Consider the following 22385-nt stretch of genomic DNA (forward strand, 5'->3'; position numbering starts at 1 on the left):
TGATCTGAATTCATCTAAAGATCTAGTGGAAACATTCTAGGTATGGGAGGTGCATTTTGAGTCAACTAGATGGGTAAGTGCAGTTTATAGGGTAATACCCAACTGTTAGGTGGCAGAAATGAGTGTAGTTTCTATTACAAAGGAGAAGGGACTTGGAAAGCTGAAAGATCTGAAGGTAGACAAGTCACCTGAACCAGATGGACTACAGTTCAGTGTCCTGAAAGAGGTAGCTGAAGAGACTGTGGAGGTATTAGGAATTACCTTTCAAGAATTATTCGATTTTGGAGGAATAGAAAATTCAAAAAGTCACTCTACTCCTAAAGAAAGGAGGGAGGCAGAAGAAAGGAAATTATGGGCCCGTTAGCCTGACTTCAGTGGTTGGAAAGATGTTGGAGTCCATTACTAAAGCTGAGGTTTCAGGGCACTAAGAGGCATGTGATAAGAGGCCAAAGTTAGCATAGTTTTCCAAAGGGGAAATTTTGCTTGACAAATTTGCTGGAATACTTTGAGGAAATGACAGGCGGGATAAAGAAGGGGTATAAGTGGAGGTTTTATTATTTTCCGATTGCTTTATCATCATGCTGCATAAGAAGCTGCTTAAAGAAGTAAGAGCCCATGGCTTTACTGGAAATCAACATAAGATTGGCTGACTGGCAGGAGGCAAAGAGTGGGAATAACAGGCAGCCTTTCTGATTGGCCAATGACTATTGGTGGTCTGCACAGGCCAGTATTGGGACCGCTTCTATTAACATTATACGTCAAAGATTTGGATGACAGAATTGATAGCTTTTTGACAATGTTTATGGATGATAGGAAAATAGGTGGAGGGGCAGATAGTGTTGAGGAAGCAAGGAGTCTACAGGAGGATTTAGACAGATTGGGAGAATGGGTACAGAAGTGGTAGGTGCAGTATAGTCATGCACTTTGGTAGAAAGAATAAAGGTCTAGACTTTTTTTCTAAATGGGGAGAAAATTCAAAAGTCAGTGGTGCAGATGGATTTGGGAGTCCTTGTACAGGATTCCATTAGGGCAAATTTGCATGTTCAGTTGATGATGAAGGAGGCAAATACAATGTTAACATTCATTTAAAGAGATTGAAGAAAAAGACCAAGAGAGGATATAGAGAGATATTTTTTTTTTTTTCTTGGCGGGTGGAAATCAGCTCAGGGTTAATAAAATGAACAGAGGTGTGAGGAGAGCGGCCATTGTTGGAACAGACCATTGTTAGAATAGTCCGGCTTTGGCTCAACAGGCTTGGGTGAATGCAGGCTTGGACAAGGACAAGCGGAGGTTCTATGTAAGTAAGTAAGTAAGCTTCCAGTAAGTTTTTATTTCTGTTATTACATAGCTAGGCACTGAGAGTGGAAGGGAGGTAGCAGTATGTTCTTGGTGTAAGATGTGGAAATGCTGTGAAGTTCATGGAGTTACAACTCCTTAGAGACGGTGTCAAGTACCTGGAGCTGCACCTTGACGATTTTTGGCTCAAATTGGAAAATGAGGAGGTGATAGGGAGGTACAGGAAGGCAATCACCTTAAGTTGCAGGGGACAGTCAGGAAAGAGAAAGAGAATAGGTAGCCAGTATAGAGTAGCCATGTAACCGTTCCCCTTAGTAATGACCGTACTGCTTTGGATCATATTAGGGGGACAACCCAGCAAGGGGAGACCACATCAGCCAAGTCTCTGGCACTGCATCTGGCCCTGTGGCTGAGAAAGGCAGGTGTGAGAAGAGGAGAGCAGTGATAGGGGTTACCATAATTAGAGGAGCAGAAAGCATATACTGTGTATGTGAAACAGACTGCCGGATGGCAGACTGTCTCCCAGGTGTCAGGGTCAGGAACATCTTGGATCAGGTCGATGGCATTCTAAAAGGGAGGGTAAACAGCCAGAAGTTGTGGTACGCACTGGTACCAACAACATAGGTAGGAAAAGGTCCTGAGGAGAGAATATTAGGCAAAAAGCTGATAAGCAAGACTCCCAGGGTAGTAATCTCTGGATTGCTGCCTGTGCCAGGAGCCTCAGAGGGTAAGAGTAGGATGATTGGGCAGAGTTCTGGATCATTGGGATCTCTTCTGGGGAAGGAATGGCCTATGCAAAAAGGACCTGTAAACCCAAGCAGGGGCAATATCCTTACGGGTGGGTTTGCTAGAGCTGCTGGGGAAAGTTTAAGCTAATCTGGCAAGGGGATAGAAATCAGGTTAATATGGCTGTGGATGGGGCAGTTGGTATACAGGTACTGTAGATGCAGTGTGTAGTGAGACTGAGGAAAGACAGACAGATAAAAGGGCAAAACTGCAGTCAGTGAGATGAGTTAAAATGTAACCGGAGGCCGAAAATCAAAAAGTGTGATGAATATAGGACTGAAAGTGTTATATTTGAATGCATGCTGTCTATGGAATAATGTACATGATTTTGCAGTGCATTTAGAGATGGGCAGGTGATGCTGAAGGAAGGTCATAGCTGGCAGCTCACATTGTATCAAAAGGAGAGTCAGGTAGGCAGAGGGGGTGTTGTGGTTCTATTGGAAAAAAAATAAAATAAAATCCTTAGAAAGAAGTGATTTTGGATCAGAAGATCAGAATCAGAAATAAAAAGACCCTGATGGGAATGACATGCAGGCCTCCATACAGGATGTGGGCTACAAATTATAACGGGAGATAGAAAAGGCATGTCAAAAGGCCCATGTTGCAAAAATCAGCGGAGATTTCAATATGCAGGTAGATTTGGAAAATCAGATGCTGCCTGGCCTGCTGAGTTCCTCCAGCATTTAGTGTGTGTTGTCAGTAGATGATGATTATTTGGATTTTCAGAAGGCCAGTCTCCAACTGGATCCGAAATATCTTAATGGAAATGAGGGAGTTACAACATGCATATACAGAATTATCAATAGGAAATTACTAAAAGAATGTTGAGCAATTATTAATTGATTACTGAAATAGGTTTATTTACCATTTTATTGGAGCCATTAACAAGAAAATTGTTGCTTCATAAAGGCATTAACCTCAGGTGGGAGAAAAATCTCATACTCTGATAGAGAAGATGTAAATTTCTGTTTTTTCTACTTTTGTGGTCCTTTTGAGTACATTTGCAGAATTGGTTAATTATAATCCTACTGAAAATTCAGACAATTGTTGGTTCTGGAAGATTTCAACGAAGGTTTTTACCCCTGGGCTAGTGACATGGACCACATCCTGTGATAAACATGTAATGCATGATTTATCAAGGTTACAATGTTAATGGAGGGGCCTGTGTTCAAGTGCAGTTTAATTGAATTGTAATGAGCTCAGTGGGATTCACAATGTGACGCATTGAGACTAGTATGAAACTTGTTCCCTGGGTTGTTATTCCAAAATAATAAGGAATTGACCAATGAATAGTTTACAGATCTGTGCAGTTCTAAGCTTGTCGTGCTTCTGCTAATTTGTTTGCCTTGTAATTGCAGAGTAAAGAATGATACAGCATAGTAGAAGTTCATTCTATTTATCAAAATGAATTAACTCTTTAAATCAGTGTTATTTCTCCAAACATTTCCCAACAACTCAAACTCTTCGCTTAATAACCCAATATGAAAAGCTATGAAGCAGGGCAGCATGATTCAGCCATACTCTTTCCAGACTGCTTGCATACATCACAACTATGAGAAAATCTGCAGGAAATTCACTTTCAGATGGATCACAAATGGATCTAAATTTGCGGCTGGATCTGAAATCCACTTTCAACATACACTGTCGTCAAATGCAGTACTTTCACTGTACTCTATTGATGAAGGGTCTTGGCCCGAAACATCGACTGTTTACTCTTTTCCATCAGTGCTGCCTGGCCTGCTGAGTTCTTCCAGCATTGCATGTGTGTGTGTTGCTTGCATATTTTTTCACTTTTGGTTAGTGTCGTGTCTGTGCACAACTACCTATCAGTTAAATAAAAGCATACAGGTGGATGATGACTTTAACTGGTATATTTACATAGCAGCCAGACAGAGAGAGAGAGAACAATGTGCATACGTAGACAGCAATGCATACGCAGACAATAGATCAATATGTACAGGTGTGGGGGGGGGGGTGTCAGTGCTCTAAAAGAAATAGATCCATACCTTACATCTCCCTCCCCTTAGATTAGTGCAACATAAAACTGTATATGTACAAAACATTCATTTTCCCTTTCTTTAACCGATATTACAATAAAACATACTTTGACAATATCAGTCCATAACTAACTTCACACTTCACAAGATTCAGTCTTTTGGCTGGTGCTCTGTTCCATTCAGGATGGTGCCTCTGCACCTGCGGAGTGGCAGCAGGTCTGGCAGGTGTCTCGTCAACGATAACATTCTCGTCACGCTTCTAGACCTGTGGCTTGCCATCAGATTTGGTAGTGTCTTTTTTTTTGAAAAAAAAAACAAAAAAAAATTTATATAATGCAAAACTAACTAATCTAATCTAATAACTATAACTAATAAGTAATATAAAAGAAAGAAAAACAAACAAAAGAGAAGGAGAAAAAAAAAGTGGGCTGTTTATAATATCTCACAAAAATAAGTATTCATCAATGCCGTCACTTCCGGTCCTCTCAAAATACATAAGCTAAAAGCTGGGAAATCAAATGTACTTGGCACAGGGTCATATTACATCATATGAAAATGTTGAATAAATGGTCGGTAGTGTCTTGTCCAACACAACATTCTTGGTTTCTGGTGTCACGCTACTGTCAGTGACATCATCACTGAGAGGTAATTGACTGTAATGTATATATATGCATACATATATATCCAGTTGACTCAGGTGCATCCTTCAGTTGAACATCCAGTATCTGGTCCACATGTCTGATCTCATCAGTGGATTAGTTCTTGTGGGTATCCTACTGGGTGTCCACTTCTCTTCTTGGTAATCACATGCAAGGACTTACTGTTCAATCTTGAAGCTCCTTGCTGCTTCTCTTGGCAACTGGCTGAAATGTCTATTCTGCATTTCCTCCGTAGATCTGGTAGATGCAAGATCTCAGATTCCTGTTCAAGAACAGCATTGCAGGTGTTTGATTTGTCATTGCACCAACAGAGTTCTGATGCACCAGAATGAAGTTGTCCACCTTGTGCTGTAGAGAAATGTCCTCCTTATCCATTGCTTTAATGAACTTCTTGAAAGTTTGGATAAACCTTTCAGCTAGCCCATTTGGTGCTGGGTAGTGAGGTGCTGACTTGAAATGTCATGCCACTTTTCTTCATGAACAGTCGAAATTCTTCCGACATGTATCGCGGTCCATTGTCACTCACAATTTGTTCTGGTAAGCATTTCTGGTGAAGGTAGTCCTCGGGACAGAGAAAGCCTTTGCTGAGGTAGTTGGCTTCATTGGTATAACCTCCGGCCACTTAGAATGAGCAGCCACAGTAATCAGTAATATGGAGTTCATGAATGACCCAGCAAAGTTAATATGTACTCTTTGCCATGGTGATGGTGGACACTCCCACAGGTATAATGGTACCTGTGGGGGTACATTTTGAACTTTTTGGCATCCTGACCAACTTTTGGTCAGGTCATCAATCTCTTTATCTATTTCCAGCTTCCACACGTAGCTCTGGGCGAGTCCCCTCATTTGGACTGCACCCAGGTGTCCTTCATGCAGATTTTAGAAACATGGAAGCATAGAAATCTACAGCACATTACAGGCCCTTTGACCCATAAGATTGTGGCGACACACGTAACCACCTCGAGAAACTGCTTGGAATTTCCCTAATGTTTAGCCCTCTATTTTTCTGAGCTCCATGTACCTATCTAAGAATCTCTTAAAAGACCCTATTGTATCCCCCTCTACCACTGCTGCTGGCAGTGCATTCCACATACCCACCACTCTCTGTGTGAAAAACTTACCTCTGACATCTCCTTGTACCTACTTTCTAATAGGACAGGTCGTCAAATGCAGCACTTTCTCTGTATTTTACTAAAATATAATCTGAGTTTATATATACATTATTGAAGTGGCACATAAACACACTGTCTTCTGGATCTGAACCAAAAGTATTACCTTTAAAAACATAGCCAATGTATTACATACTATTGTTCTGATCTGCTTTGACTTTCATAGTTCCTGAACATCTATTTTTCCCTTGTCTTGAATTTACCATAATTTCCTTCTCTCAAATTTTGTTCACTGATTTTTAACCACAATATTTCTTTTGTCAGTGTATCAAGCGAGCATTTATTCTTCTAATCTGTGTTTCTCTTCTATTGCCCAGAGTAACTTAAGAAGTTTGCCTTTGCTCTGTTACACGTCAATCTAGCTCTACCTTCTCTTTTGGCACCTAATTTAATGTCTGACTTGCACTTCACACAGTGTTCAATCAGTCAGTCCTTGATATAGTGAAACTCTTGACATTGTGAGATCCTGTCATGGCAAACATGATTTCATTATGAGAAAGTCATACTGCAATGGATCTATCAGGATGAACGATGAGGGCTCTAGAGAACAAAACATTGTTCACTTGGTCGCCAGCGTCAACGCTAACTATATCCTCAGCAGATACAGCATGGGTTTTGTAGCTATACAGATAACTAATATTCTGGATTAATGTTATTCAAATCTATCGTATTTCTTTCCAAATTAAGTTAAGTGTGTCTAACACCTCCAAGGATACTCAAAGTAACAAGAAAATGATCAGACTGTCAGATCAATTTTCACCAGAGATTGAGCTGAAGACAGATCTCTTTAACCTGCAAACTCCATTTCTAAAATTGGATTCTGCAACTGTGTTTTGTCTTGTTTAAGTTCACCCGCTATACCATGACACAACTTTGTGCATACATCTGAACTGCAAAACAAGATATTTTTAGGGTGGAATTGCAATATTAATTGGGGCCAAACTTATGCTGAAGAATTTATTCCCCGTGAAGTGTTGCTCAAAAACATGTCAAATAGCCCACTGGGAGTGGACTTTATTACCTGTCAGGATGTTTGTAGCAGCAGCAGTTCATAAAGGATCATCAATATAATTTATTTATTTCCAGATTTGACAATGTGAAGCTAATATCTATTATATTAATTTAACACACTATAAATCAAACTGTTCAATTCTCCTGTTTTAGTTTCTCGGGTTACAGCACAGAAACAGACCCTTCAGCCCACATATCAATGCTGACCAGCAGATAGTCATCTACCCAAGAAAGTCTGCAGATGCTGGAAGTCTAAAGCAACACAAGCAAAATGCTGGAGGAACACAGCAGGCCAGAGAGCACCAATGGGAAAGACTACACGGTCAAAATTTCAGGCCAAGGCTCTTCATCTGGACTCATCTACATTTTTTTAATTGGAAAAAATATCAGTAAAATAGATCAAATTTTATTACTGGGAAAATTAGAATCATTCCAGCCCATCCCACAAAGACTCTCAACTCTCTGCTCCCAGGTAAAGCTTTGAATCATTTCCCTAATGCACCGTTAGCACTACTTAAAAAAAACACAATTATTTTGGTACTAGCTTCTAATCTATATATAGGGATTTTTGAAGAATAATTTGAACAAAGAACAGATAAATTAGTTATAGTTTCACTAGTTCAAAATGAAAGCTCTGTTTCTGAGAAAGGACTTGTTGAATCTTAGCACATGCACCAAGTAATGGTAATAAATCATGTCAATATATTCTTACCAAGCAAACATAATGATTTTTTGTACAATGTCATCTGTCACACCTATAATTCACACCCAAGCATTGATCTTGTTTTGTGGTTTGTCTTCATGAATGTATTTAATGTGTTCACTGTTCACTAAGCTTCTGAAAATTCTTCCAATAGTCTTAACATCTCAGAAATGAAGAAGAATAAATAATTGAAATTTCATCAGGGCCCAAAAAGTCAGGGCACAAACAACACACACAAAATGCTGATGGAACACAGCAGGCCAGGCAGCATCTATAAGGAGAAGCACTGTCGACGTTTCAGGCCTAGACCCTTCGTCAGGACTAACTGAAAGGAAAGATAGGAAGATATTTGAAAGTAGTGGGGGGGGAGGGGGAAATGCAAAATGATAGGAGAAGACCGGAGGGGGTGGGATGAAGTTAAGAGCTGGAAAGGTGATTGGCAAAAGTGATACAGAGCTGGAGAAGGGAAAGGATCATGGGATGGGATGCCTCGGGAGAAAGAAAGGGGGAGGGAGGGGAGCACCAGAAGGAGATGGAGAACAGGCAGAGTGATGGGTAGAGAGAGAGAGAGGAAAAAAAAGCAAACAAACAACTAAATATGTCAGGGATGGGCTAAGAAGGGGAAGAGGGGCATTAACGGAAGTTAGAGAAGTCAATGTTCATGCCATCAGGTTGGAGGCTACCCAGTCGGTAAATGAAGTGTTGTTCCTCCAACCTGAGTTTGGATTCATTTTGACAGTAGAGGAAGCCATGGACGGACATATCAGAATGGGAATGGGATGTGGAATTAAAATGTGTGGCCACTGGGAGATCCTGCTTTAAATGCCCACAATGTCAACTGTCTTTTGCTTCTCCATTGATGCTGCCTGACCTGCTCAGTTCTGCCTGCATTTTGTATGTGTCACTCTGGATTTGCAACAACTGCAGACCTTTTGTGTCCATTCTAAGATATGGATCTAGTAATATCTATTGCTTCTACAGTAGATGAGTACTATTATGGGTCAGTAGTAACACTGTTACCTTGCAGGGCAAAATCTATTGAAACAATCTGAGCACAAAACTTGAGGCTGAAACTGAAAGAAGAGTGAAACTGTCTGAATTGCCACCTATCAGATGAGGGTTTAAATTGCCACGCTATTTGCTTATTTAGGTTGATAATAAAGATCCTATAACTATTCATTGAAGAACAACAGTAGCCTCTGATGTCTTGACTAATATGCAACATGTGGCGACCCATTTCCTGGCGCATCCGAACCGGCTCACAATTAGATAGCCTACGGGGGTTTGCGAGCACAGAGCTTTGGAGCCTCTGCGCTACGGGGGGCAGGTTGAGGGAGGCTTAAAAGTGAGGCTGAGGATTTCGCATAAAGTTTTTTTCCTTCGACTGCAGTTACCGACTCCGTGTCGTAACTTTAGCACTGCGTGTAGCACACCGCTACAATTGGTAACCCCGACGGTCCAAATTTTTTTTGGACCAGAAATGACTGAAGCCGCCTCTGTTCATGCGGTTTCGTTGAAACTGCCGGGTTTCTGGACACAGCGACCGAACCTATGGTTCCAGCAAGCCGAAGCCCAATTCCACGTTCGCCAGATCACCTCAGAAGACACCCGCTACTACTACGTGGTGAGCTCCCTCGACCGGGACACAGCGGCCCAGGTCACGGAGTTCGTACAGTCGCCCCCGGCAGACGGCAAGTACACGGAATTCAAAGCCCTGCTCCTCAGGACTTTCGGACTCTCACGGCGCGAGCGGGCTGCCCGTTTACTGCACCTGAATGGCTTGGGCGACAGACCTCCTTCGGCTTTAATGAATGAGATGTTGTCTCTGGCCGACAGACACACACCCTGCCTCATGTTTGAGCAGGCATTCCTGGAGCAGCTGCCCGAGGACATATGCCTGCTGCTGTCCGACGCGGATTTCAGTGACCCCCGGAAGGTGGCAGACCGGGTGGACTTGCTGTGGAACGCCAAAAAGGTGAGCGGGGCATCCGTCGCTCGGATCTCCCAGCCACGCTCCCGGCAGCAAACCAGTCCAGGCCCGGCCACAGAGCCCGCCAACCCCCGGCCCAATGAACACTGGTGCTTCTACCACCAGCGGTGGGGCGCAGAAGCCCGCAGTTGTCGCCTGCCCTGCAAGTTCCCGGGAAACGCCAGGGCCAGCCGCCGCTGATGGCTACGGCGGCTGGCCATCGGGATTGCCTCCTGTATGTGTGGGATAGAAGTTCGGGACGCCGGTTTTTGGTCGACACTGGTGCCGAGATCAGCGTTCTACCTCCGACGAGTTACGACACCCGCAGCAGGGCACCGGGGCCCCCCCGAGGGCCATGAATGGTAGCACAGTAAGGACCTATGGCACCCGTCAGGTGCAACTACAGTTCGGCTCCAGCCAGTTCACGTGGGACTTCACACTGGCCGCCGTAGCCCAACCGCTTCTGGGTGCGGATTTTTTGCGGGCTCACAGCCTACTGGTCGACCTGCCCAGGAAGAGACTGGTACACACCGAGACCTTTCAGACGTTCTCCCTGGGTGCAGCCCAGTTGCCAGCCCCTCACCTCGGCTCCATCACGCTGTCCGACAATGACTTCACCAGGGTCCTGGCGGATTTCCCATCGTTTCTGGCACCGCAGTTCACAGCGGCCATGCCCAGGCACGGCGTACAGCACCACATCCCGACCCAGGGACCACCCCTCCACGCCCGCGCTCGGCGGCTTCCTCCGGACAAGCTCCGATTGGTGAAGGAGGAGTTCCAGAGGATGGAGGAATTGGGATCATCCGGCGGTCCGACAGCCCATGGGCCTCCCCCCTGCACATGGTGCCCAAAGCGACGGGAGGCTGGAGACCGTGCGGCGACTACCGCAGGCTGAACGAGGCTACCACACCGGAGCGCTACCCTGTGCCGCACATTCAGGACTTTGCAGCAAACCTGCACGGTGCACAGATCTTCTCCAAGGTAGACCTCGTCCGAGGGTACCATCAAATCCTGATGCATCCTGATGACGTCCCCAAAACAGCTCTCATCACCCTGTTTGGCCTTTTCGAGTTCCTCCGCATGCCGTTCGGCCTGAAGAATGCCGCACAGACGTTCCAGCGGTTAATGGACGCGGTGGGACGGGACCTGGACTTCGCGTTCATCTATTTGGACGACATCCTCATAGCCAGCAGCAGTCGTCAGGAGCATCTGTCCCACCTCCGTCAACTCTGCACCCGACTGAGTGAGTACGGTCTTACAATCAACCCCGCCAAATGCCAGTTCGGACTCGATACCATTGACTTCCTGGGCCACAGGATTACTAAAGACGGGGCAACCCCTCTGCCCGCTAAGGTAGATGCGGTCCGCCACCTCCCCCGACCCACCACGATCAAAGGCCTTCAGGAATTCGTAGGTATGGTCAACTTCTACCACTGCTTCCTCCCTTCAGCTGCCCGGATCATGCGCCCCCTGTTCGCCCTGATGTCGGGTCCGAGCAAGGACATTACCTGAGACGAGGAGTCCGCCGCCGCTTTCGTTCAAACGAAGAAAGCTTTGGCGAATTCCGCAATGCTAGTACATCCCAGAATGGACGCCCCTACCGCCCTCACAGTGGACGCATCAAACACGGCAGTCGGTGGGGTGCTGGAGCAACTCATCGCAGGTCGCTGGCAGCCCCTGGCATTTTTCAGCAAACACCTGCGGCCACCCGAGCTCAAGTACAGTGCTTTCGACTGGGAACTGTTGGCGCTCTACCTGGCAATCCGGCATTTCAGGCACTTCCTAGAAGGTCGGCCCTTCACCGCGTTCACGGACCACAAACCGCTTACCTTTGCGTTTATGAAAGCGTCCGACCCCTGGTCGTCCCGCCAGCAACGCCACCTGCCCTACATCTCTGAATACACGACGGATGTCCGGCACGTCTCGGGTAAGGACAATGTCGTGGCGGATGCGCTCCCTCGCCCTACCGTTCATGCCCTTTCCCAAGGGGTAGACTTTGAGGCACTGGCAGAGGCACAGCAGGCAGATGAGGAGATTCCGAGTTACAGAACCGCAGTCTCCGGTTTGCAGCTCCAGGACCTCCCCGTAGGCCCGGGTGAGAGGACCCTACTCTGTGACGTCGCCACTGGCCAGCCCCGTTCCGTCGTCCTGACAGCCTGGCAGCGCCGTGTTTTCGACTCCATTCATAACTTGGCGCATCCCTCCATCCGGACGACTGTCCAGATGGTTTCCAGCAGGTTCGTTTGGCACGGACTCTGCAAACAGGTCAGTGAATGGGCCAAAACGTGCATGCACTGCCAGACGGCCAAGGTGCAACGGCACACCAAAGCCCCACCGCAGCAGTTCCACCCCACCCACCGGCGTTTCAACCACATTCATGTGGATATCGTGAGCCCCCTGCCAGTGTCGCGCAGAGCGCGGCACCTCCTGACTATCGTGGACCGGTTCGCAAGATGGACAGAGGCGGTCCTGCTCACCGACACCACCTCCGAATCTTGCGCCCGAGCCCTGATCATCATCTGGATATCTCGCTTTGGTGTACCGGCCAACATTACCTCCGACAGAGGCGCCCAGTTCACCTCCGGCCTGTGGTCAGCTATGGCCAGCCTTTTGGGGACTCAGCTACACCACACCACTGCCTACCACCCACAGTCGAACGGGCTAGTGGAGCGTTTCCACCGTCACCTGAAGTCGGACCTCATGGCCCACCTGCAAGGAGCCAACTGGGTGGACGAGCTTCCCTGGGTCCTACTCGGCATCTGCACAGCGCCCAAGGACGACCTGCATGCCTCGACGGCCGAGTTGGTATACGACGCGCCCCTGGTCATCCCTGGGGAGTTCCTACCAGCCCCACGGGGGCAAGAGGAAGATCCCACAGCAGTCCTGGGCAGACTACGCGAGAAGCTCAGTAACCTGGCCCCCATACCCACTTCACAGCACGGGCGGAACCCGACCTGCGTACCCAAAGACATGCAGAACTGTAAGTTTGTGTTTGTACGAATGGGCAGGCATCAGCCACCGCTGCAGCGGCCATACGAGGGGCCGTTTATAGTGCTCCGGAACAACGGGTCCAAGTTCGTGCTGGACGTTGGGGGGAAAGAGGAGGATTTCACGGTGGACCGCCTCAAACCGGCCCATGTGGACCTGGCGCAACCGGCCGAGTTTCCGGCACCTCGGCGCAGAGGCCGACCTCCCAAGCAGGTTCCGGCCCAGACTGTGGACATTGGGGGGTGTATCGCCGGTTCTGGGGGGGGGGGTTATGTGGCGACCCATTTCCTGGCACATCCGAACCGGCTCACAATTAGATAGCCTACGGGGGTTTGCGAGCACAGAGCTTTAGAGCCTCTGCGCCACGGGGGGCAGGTTGAGGGAGGCTTAAAAGTGAGGCTGAGGATTTCGAATAAAGTTTTTTTCCTTCGACTGCAGTTACCGACTCCGTGTCGTAATTTTAGTGTTGCGTGTAGCACACCGCTACAAACAAACACATTTTTCAGCAATTAATTATTGTTGCGTTCAACTTGTGTTTCCTATATTTCTGAAATAACTACAGTTAGTGTTGAATCAGGTGTAAAATGATTTAGGACATCTTAGGTTTGTGCATGTGCCACAAGAGTACAAGCATGTTCTTTCCTTTTTATCCAGTTTTACCCTAATTTTATGTACTTTTTGGTTATTGCAATGCAGATTTTCAGGCTAGCGAACTTATATCAATAATCATCATGATTAAAACAAGAAAGCTGAATGATGTATCCATCAAAGTTCTCGGACTTAATGTTAACATTGAATAAATCATGTCATTGATTTTAATGTGCAAAATTTGCTTCAGCTAAGAAATGCCTTACACATATCTCTGGTATTCTCTCTCTCGGAAGCTACTTACCCAATGTATATGCATACTTTTGTGACTTAATGTAAAAAAAATGTGATGGATGCAGCTGAATAAACATTTAGATATTTCTTCAAAAAACAAGAAAAATTTAAATATTACTCAACAGCAATGAGGAAACTGATGCTGTCAGAACTTTATGCGCATGGGAGGGGGGAACGAAAGGTTTAAGAGTCAATGTTTGAAGACTCCACTATCCTCCAAAGGTTTGAAGATATGTGGAAGATGAAGTAAAAATTCAGCGGCCATCTGGTACTTGCATTACCAATCAAGCTCAGTACAGATGTTATCTGGCACCAGCTTGTTTTAAGAAGTATTATTACAAGATGTGGTTAAAAGTGTTATATTTTGAGATTTTTGTTTTCCACAAATAAACACCCAAAATAATGTAACATTCTGGACAAATTTTGATTCTTGGCATACTCAAAAAATGTAGTTCTTAAAACTGTGTATTTCTTCAAATGGTTTTTTGTATATATAGTCTAGAGTTCAGAATCTTCAGTCAACATAGACTTCAGGTTAAATACTTAGTGACCTGAAATACTCCATTTTATTAGTCTATCCCTTGCTAGTTCAGACAAAATAATAAATTATCAGTCAAGCTTCCTTGTGGAATGCAGCAAAAATGTCATTGCAATATAAAGAAAAAGAGCACTTTCAGTTCCATTGAAGCCAATAAACCAAGATCCAGAAGCTGAGTGGGACACAGATCCGCTACTAATCGTCCAGTTGGCCAAACAACCAATAGGGGATTTCTACCCCTAGAACATTAAAGTAAATTCTAACAGATATCATTTGCCCTGAGGCTTTTAACCAGCGTAAACAAAAGTTCACAAGTAGTACAAAGTGCTTGGAAGGTGTTGATATAAAATAGTTGCTTTTATTATCAGTAATGTATATGGTATACAACCTTGAATACTTACTCGTCGCAGACATCTATGAAAACAGAAGAACACCCAAAAAAAAGACACAAAAAAAGATAGAACCCCAAAGCCCTCTCTCCCTCCTCCTCCACTCAAGAAGCAGCAAATCAACAAAACATCAACCTCTCCCCTTCCAACCCCCTATTTCAGCAAAAAGCATGTGCCCACCAAACACCTGCCCAATAGCAAAGCACCCAGAGAGAGAGCATGATCTGAAGTCAACAAAATCGATTGTTTACCCAACAGTTCCGCATGGTACAGGCTCTCCCTTTCACTAACAAGGGATAGAGAAGTGCCACTCATTTCACAGCAAAATGGGAGACTAACAGCCACTGCAATGTCGCATTTCATTCCGAGATTCTCTGACAAGAATCGGCAGCAAACTCTCCCCACCATCAAGAGAGGGAGAGAGAGTGGTCACTCAACTACAGAGACTTCTGTCTGTGAAAACCTTATGTTTATTTTCCTGCAACATGTCAGTGGGGGACACTGGCATGAAATCGGTTCATCTGCAGAGACAATTACAAATGGTGGAAAAATGAAATGCAGAAGGTCTATATGTTTTATTTTCTCATCGTTTATAATTACATATATAGTATATGCTATAAATACTTCTGGATAACTAAGGAAGGATCAGCAGATTGATAGACTGATGAAGACTGAAATCCCTCGCTAATATTCAATTGAATTTGTTATTCTGTGTTTGTTGAGGAGCTGTAGTTTTTGCAACAATTGCATACCATTCTACTCACATTGAAGGATGGTCTAGTCATTATTAACAATTCATCCCATGGCATCTGAAACAACTTCATTATTTTGGAAAACTTAGAGTAGTACCTAGTAGTGAATGGCTATGTTAAGCCTGTGTCCTATTTAGATAGATAGATACTTTATTCTTCCCCAAGGGGAATTCAACATTTTTCCAGTGTCCCATACACTTATTATAGCAAAACTAATTGCATACAGTATTTAACTCAGTATAAATGTGATATGCATCTAAAATCACCCTCCCAAAAAGCATTAATAAATAAACTTTTAAAAAGTTCTTAAATAGTTTACTAAAGTGCATTGAGTGGTAACTTAAGCTCAGTCCTAGTTGAATTGTAGAGCCGAATGGCGTTGGGGAGTAATGATCTCTTCATCCTGAGGAGCATTGCATTGACAGCAACCTGCCGCTGAAGCTGCTTCTCTGTCTCTGGATGGTGCTGTGCAGAGGATGTTCAGGGTTTTCCATGATTGACCGTAGCCTACTCAGCGCCCTCCGCTCTGCCACCAATGTCATACTCTGCATTTCTGTGCCCACGACAGAGCCCGCCTTCCTTACCAGCTTATTAAGACGTGAGGCGTCCCTCTTCTTAATGCTGCCTCCCCAGCACGCCACCACAAAGAAGAGGGCGCTCTCCACAACTGACTGATAAAACATCTTCAGCATCTCACTACAAACATTGAATGACGCCAGCCTTCTGAGGAAGTACAGTCTACTCTGTGCTTTCCTGCACAGGGCATCTGTGTTGGCAGTCCAGTCTAGCTTCTCATCTAACTGCACTCCCAGATACTTGTAGGTCTTAACCTGCTCCACACATTCTCCATTAATGATCACTGGCTCCATATGAGGCCTAGGTCTCCTAAAGTCCACCACCATCTCCTTGGTCTTGGTGATATTGAGACGCAGGTAGTTTGTGTTGCACCATGTCACAAAGTCCTGTATCAGTTTCCTATACTCTTCCTCCTGACCATTCCTGACACACCCCACTATGGCCGTGTCATCAGCGAACTTCTGCACATGGCAGAAGTTCATTCTTAACTATTTATTAATGACATTTGTTCGGATAAATGACATTATTGACAAAGTAAAATGTTCCTCCAGAACAGGTTTCATCACATCTCAAGTCAACTGAACTTACTGCCTTATGTACTTCAGAAACATTTATATACTTTCACGTTCCAACCAACTGTAGTAACCAACTGGGGTAGTTCAAAGATATTTTCAATCTCTTATTACAACAGCAGAAAGTTCCCACCTGTTTGAAGAGTGCAAAAATCACACCAGTGCCCAAGAAAGGGGAGTGAGGGGTGTTGGTGGCGCAGCAGTGTAGTGGTTAACACAATGCTTTACAGTACAGGTGGCCTGGGTTCAATTCCCTCCATTGACTGCAGGTTCTCCCCGTGACCGCATGGGTTTCCTCCAGGTGCTCCGGATTCCCCCCACAGTTCAAAGACGTACAGGTTAGTAGGTTATTTGGTCATTGTAAACTGCCCAAGATTAAATCAGGGGAATTGCTGGGCAGCATGGCTCGAAGGTCTGGAAGGGACTACTTCACACAGTCTCTCAATAAAAAAGAGCAATCATCCAGAGCACTCATAGTACTCACAGGGTTGAACTACTCTGAGGGATTGTTTGTGGCTAGAATTGATTTCTGACACAGCAAGGACCTGGACCTGGACCCACTGCAATTTGCCCATCACCTCAACAAGTCTAGAGCAGCTGGGATCTCAATGGCTCTTCACATGGCCCTGGAACACCTGGACAATGCTAATACTTATGTCACCATGCTGTTTATTGACATCTACAAATCTGACGATGGCACAACTATTATCCGCAGAATTTCAAAAGGTGTTGAGAGGGCATGCAGGAATGAAATATATCGGCTAATCGATTGTTGTCACTGTAACAACATTGTGCTCAACGTCAGTAAGAATAGAGGAATCAAAGTGGAAGGAATGAGCAATTTCAAGTTCCTGGGTGTCTTTCATGGCCCAACATATTGATGCAGCTACAAAGAAGCTATGATGCATCTGCTGTATTTCATTAAAAATTGAATTAGACAATAGACAATAGACAATAGGTGCAGAAGTAGACCATTCGGCCCCTCGAGTCTGCACCGCCATTCTGAGATCATGGCTGATCATTCACTATCAATACCCAGTCCCTGCCTTGTCCCCATATCCCTTGATACCCCTATCCATCAGATATCTATCTAGCTCCTTCTTGAAAGCATCCAGAGAATTGGCCTCCACCGTCTTCCGAGGCAGTGCATTCCACACCTCCACAACTCTCTCGGAGAAGAAGCTCTTCCTCAACTCTGTTTTAAATAACTGACCTTATTCTCAATCCATGCCCTCTGGTATTGGACTCTCCCAACATCTGGAACATATTTCCTGCCTCAATCCTATCAAATCCTTTAATTATCTTAAACGTTTCAATCAGATCCCCTCTCAATCTCCTCAATTCCAGCGTGTACAAGCCAAATCTCTCCAATCTCTCTGCGTAAGACAGCCCTGCCATCCCAGGAATCAACCTAGTGAATCTACGCTGCACTTCCTCAATTGCCAGAATGTCCTTCCTTAAACCTGGAGACCAAAACTGTACACAATATTCCAGGTGTGGTCTCACCAGGGCCCTGTACAAATGCAAAAGGACATCCTTGCTCTTGTACTCAATTCCCCTTGTAACAAAGGCCAACATTCCATTTGCCCTCTTCACTGCCTGTTGCACTTGCTCATTCACCTTCATTGACTGGTGAACTAGGACTCCTAGGTCTCTTTGCATTTCTCCCTTACCTAACTCTACACCGTTCAGACAATACTCTGCCCTCTTGTTCCTGCTTCCGAAGTGGATAACTTCACATTTATTCACATTGAATGACATCTGCCAAGTATCTGCTCACTCACCCAGCCTATCCAAGTCTCCCTGTATTCTCCTAACGTCCTCTTCGCATGTCACACTGCCACCCAGTTTAGTATCGTCATCAAACTTGCTGATATAGTTTTCAATGCCTTCATCTAAATCGTTGACATAAATCGTAAAGAGCTGTGGTCCCAATACAGAGCCCTGTGGTACCCCACTAGTCACCTCCAGCCAGTCCGAGAAACACCCATTCACTGCTACCCTTTGCTTTCTATCTAGCTGCCAGCTTTCCCCACTGCTGCCAGGTTAATTGCTGTTGGCACCCAGCCAAACTACTCCAGCCTGGGGACTGGGTATGGCTGTCCACCTTAGACCTGCATTGACTCCTGCAAGCTCTTGCCCCAGTTCTTTGGACCCTTTCAACCAGTTTTCTATCCATGTTGAAACCCTGCCCCCAATGCCATGAGCTCTGATTTTACTCACCAATCTCCTATGTGGCACCTTATCGAATGCCTTCTGAAAATCTAGGTACACAACATCCACTGGCTTACCCTCGTCTAACATCCTTGTTACACCCTCACAAAAAACTCCAACAGATTAGTCAAGCATGATTTGCCCTTGGTAAATCCATGCTGGCTCGGCCTAATCCTATTTCTGCCATCAAGATGTGCCACTATTTCATCCTTAATAATGGACTCAAGCATCTTCCCCACGACTGACGTTAGGCTAACAGGGCGATAGTTCTCTGTTTTCTCCTTCCCTCCCTTCTTGAAAAGTGGGATAACATTAGCCACTCTCCAATCTTCAGGAACTGATCCTGAATCTAAGGAACATTGGAAAATGATTACCAATGCATCCGCAATTTCCTGAGCCACCTCTTTTAGAACCCTCGGATGCAGACCATCTGGACCCGGGGATTTATTAGCCTTCAGTCCTACCAGTCTACTCATCACAGTTTCTTTCCTAATGTCAATCTGTCTCAATTCCTCTGATATCTTATGACCCTGGCCCATCCATACATCTGGGAGATTGCTTGTGTCCTCCCTGGTGAAGACAGATCTAAAGTACGCATGAAATTCTGTTGCCATTTCCCTGTTTCCCATAATAATTTCTCCCAATTCATTCTTCAAGGGGCCAACATTGTTCTTAACTATCTTCTTTCTCTTAACATAGCTAAAAAAGCTTTTGCTATCCCCTTTTATATTCCTGGCTAGACTGAGCTCATACCTGATTTTTTCTCTCCGTATTGCTTTTTTAGTTAAGATCTGCTGTTCCTTAAAACTTTCCCAATCATCTCTATTCCCACTCATCTTAGCCCTGTCATACTTCTTTTTCTTTAATGCTATACAATCTCTGACTTCCTTTGTCAACCACTGTGGCCCCTTCCCCCTCTTTGAATCCTTCCTTCTCATTGGAATGAACTGCTTTTGCATCTTTTGTAGTATCCCCAAGAATATCTGCCACTGTTGATCCACTGTCTTTCCTGCCAGGGTATCTGCCCATTTAACTTTGGCCAGATCTTCCCTCATGGCTCTGTAGTCTCCTTTATTTAATTGCAGCACTGACACCTCTGATCTGCCCTTATCCCTCTCAAATTGGGGGCCTGTACACAACACCCATTAGGGTCTTTTTACCCTTACTGTTCCTCAGCTCAATCCACACAGACTCTACTTCCCCTGTTCCCAAGTCACCTCTTGCTAAGGACTGAATCTCATTCCTCACCAACAGGGCCACCCCACCCCCTCTTCCCATATTTCTGTCTCTACGATAGCACGTATACCCTGGTACACTCAATTCCCAGGCCTGATCCCCTTGCAGCCATGTCTCCGTTATCCCAACAATATCGTAGTTCCCCATTTTCATCTGAGCTTCAAGCTCATCTGTCTTATTTCTGACACTACGCGCATTCAAGTATAGAATTCTTAGCCCATTCCTCCTCTCTTTGATTAAAACACTGTCTATTGTACCTAACCCAGCCCCTTGAACTTCCATCGGGCTAATTGCACATTGAATTTTGATGACCTTCTCAAGATCACCCAAACCTTCTACACATTTAACCCCATGCTCCTTCTGACCAACCCTCTGGATCTGGATCCCTGCCCCCTGCACATCTAGTTTAACCCCCCCCCCCCCCCGAGCAGCACTGGCAAACACTCCTGCAAGAATGTTAGTACCCCTCCGGTTCAGATGTAGACCGTCCCTTCGAAACAGATCCCAATGTCCCTGGAACAAAGACCAATTATCCAAAAACCTGAACCCTTCCTTCCTGCACCATGCTCTCAGCCTCGTATTGATGTGCATAATCATTCTATTCTTCGCCTAACTTGCACGGGGCACAGGTAGCAATCCCGAGATTGAATTGACTTTATTAATTACATCCTTCATATACATGAGGAATAAAACTTTTTATGTTACATCTCCCTCTGAATGTGCAGTGAGCAACTTATAGTAATTTATAATAAATATTATGTACAACAGGACAATCAATAGAACATAGAAATACAATTGTATCAGCGTGAATCAATCAGTCTGATTGGTGGATGAAGCTGTCCCAGAGATTGTTAGTCCTGGCTTTGATGGTGCGGTACCGCTTCCTAGTTGGTAGCAGCTGGAACAGTTTGTAGTTAGGGTGACATGGGTCCCCAATAATCCAGAAGAATTAGAGAAGATTTGGTATGTCGCCGAAGACACTCAGAAATTTCTGCAGATGTACCGGGGAAAGCATTCTAACCGGGTATGGGGGGCTGGGGGGGTGGGGCTCTTACACTAAATTGAAGTAAGCTGCAGAAAGGTGTGAACATAGTCAGCTCCATCATGGATACCAGCCTCTGTAGTGCTTCAAGGAGTGCTGGCTCAAAAAGGCAGCATCAGTCATTAAGGATTCCCATCACCCAGGATATGCCCTCTTCTCATTGCCACCGCCAGGAAGGAGGTACAGGAGCCTGAAGTCACTCAATGATTCTGGAACAGCTTCTTCCCCTCGGCCATCAGATTTCTGAATGGACATCAAACCTATGAACACCATCTCAACTAATTTTTATTTGCACTACTTATTTCATTTAATTAATATACGATTGTACATTGTTTTGCTGCCACAAAGACAACACATTTCATAGCATATGCCTGTGATATTAGACCAGATTCTGATCAAGAACAATATGTAGCAATTTGTCTTATTGGTAGTTGCTTTTTTTGAAAGCGGATTGTGTTGTGCTTTTACAGATTAATGTGACCAAATAAGGTGCTTGTAAGTCAGAGCTTCTTGAGTTAATGAGGAAAAAAATGCAAAACCATTTATAGAATGATTGGTGGTCGAATAGAATATAGAACATGAAAGAAAAAAAAATTTGCTATCTTGGGTTGAGATATGTCTCATACAATTTAGGCTACTGAACATTAATGCCTATTATGTCATGTTTTGTGCGAGTTAAGTGATGGCATTGGAAGAACTGTTTAATGTTATATATCCCATTGGAGAGATAATCTTAAACACTGAACTTTCATCATTTTCTGTTGGAGAGGGGCAAGCAGCAGGGCCACAGCTGTTGAAGAATATAATATTTCTGCTTGAGAATGTCTGCTGTTTCAGATCATCTTTGCAATCTCTTTAACTTTATTTTTATAGGCAGGATTGTCATTGAGAATTGTGCAACGAGAACAATTGAGAAAAAGTGACATGAATGTAATATAATCACCATGGTGACATGGGAATTTTAGCAGGACAGACTAAATGTCGTAGCCTGAGAAACCTTACGAAAACATAGTTTGCTGTTTTCTGTTGCGTTATTTTGCTGAGTTTAAACATATCCTTGAATTATTGTTATATTTAACCTGTACAGAACATTTTTATGATATTGGTACCAACCTATTTTGAGACTAACTTCCTGACAATGATAGATTTTAAAGAGCATAATAGTTCTATTGAAGAGTGCTTATAGTCAGCTGATTGGCTGAAGTATCTTAAAAATAACTTATTCTGCTTGAGTGCAGGTCCATGTCTGACTGCTCTTCCTCTTTGTGTAAGACTGTATGCAGTGAGGATGATTTGTCAAAGTATTTCAACCAAGAGAGAAATGTACGAATAGGAATTTTTTGAGAGTTGCCTATTGAAAAGCTGATTCTGCTTGTGAGGATTCCAGAAACTACTCACTGCAGTAAAAGATACTTGTTGGTAAATTCAATGAATAAATTAGAAGTGCCCGGATCCAGAACTGTAATTAAAGTATCAAACTGGTTGAGAGACATCTTAGAAATTCAGAAGGGAATCTCAATAGGTGTAAGCAGAAGCGAGGAATGTATTGATAGAGCAAATTGAATTAGCTGAGATACATCTGCAGAATATAAAATCCAACAGTTGT

Source organism: Hypanus sabinus, chromosome 30 (genome assembly GCF_030144855.1).
Source record: "Hypanus sabinus isolate sHypSab1 chromosome 30, sHypSab1.hap1, whole genome shotgun sequence".
In the NCBI taxonomy this organism is placed as follows: Eukaryota; Metazoa; Chordata; class Chondrichthyes; order Myliobatiformes; family Dasyatidae; genus Hypanus; species Hypanus sabinus.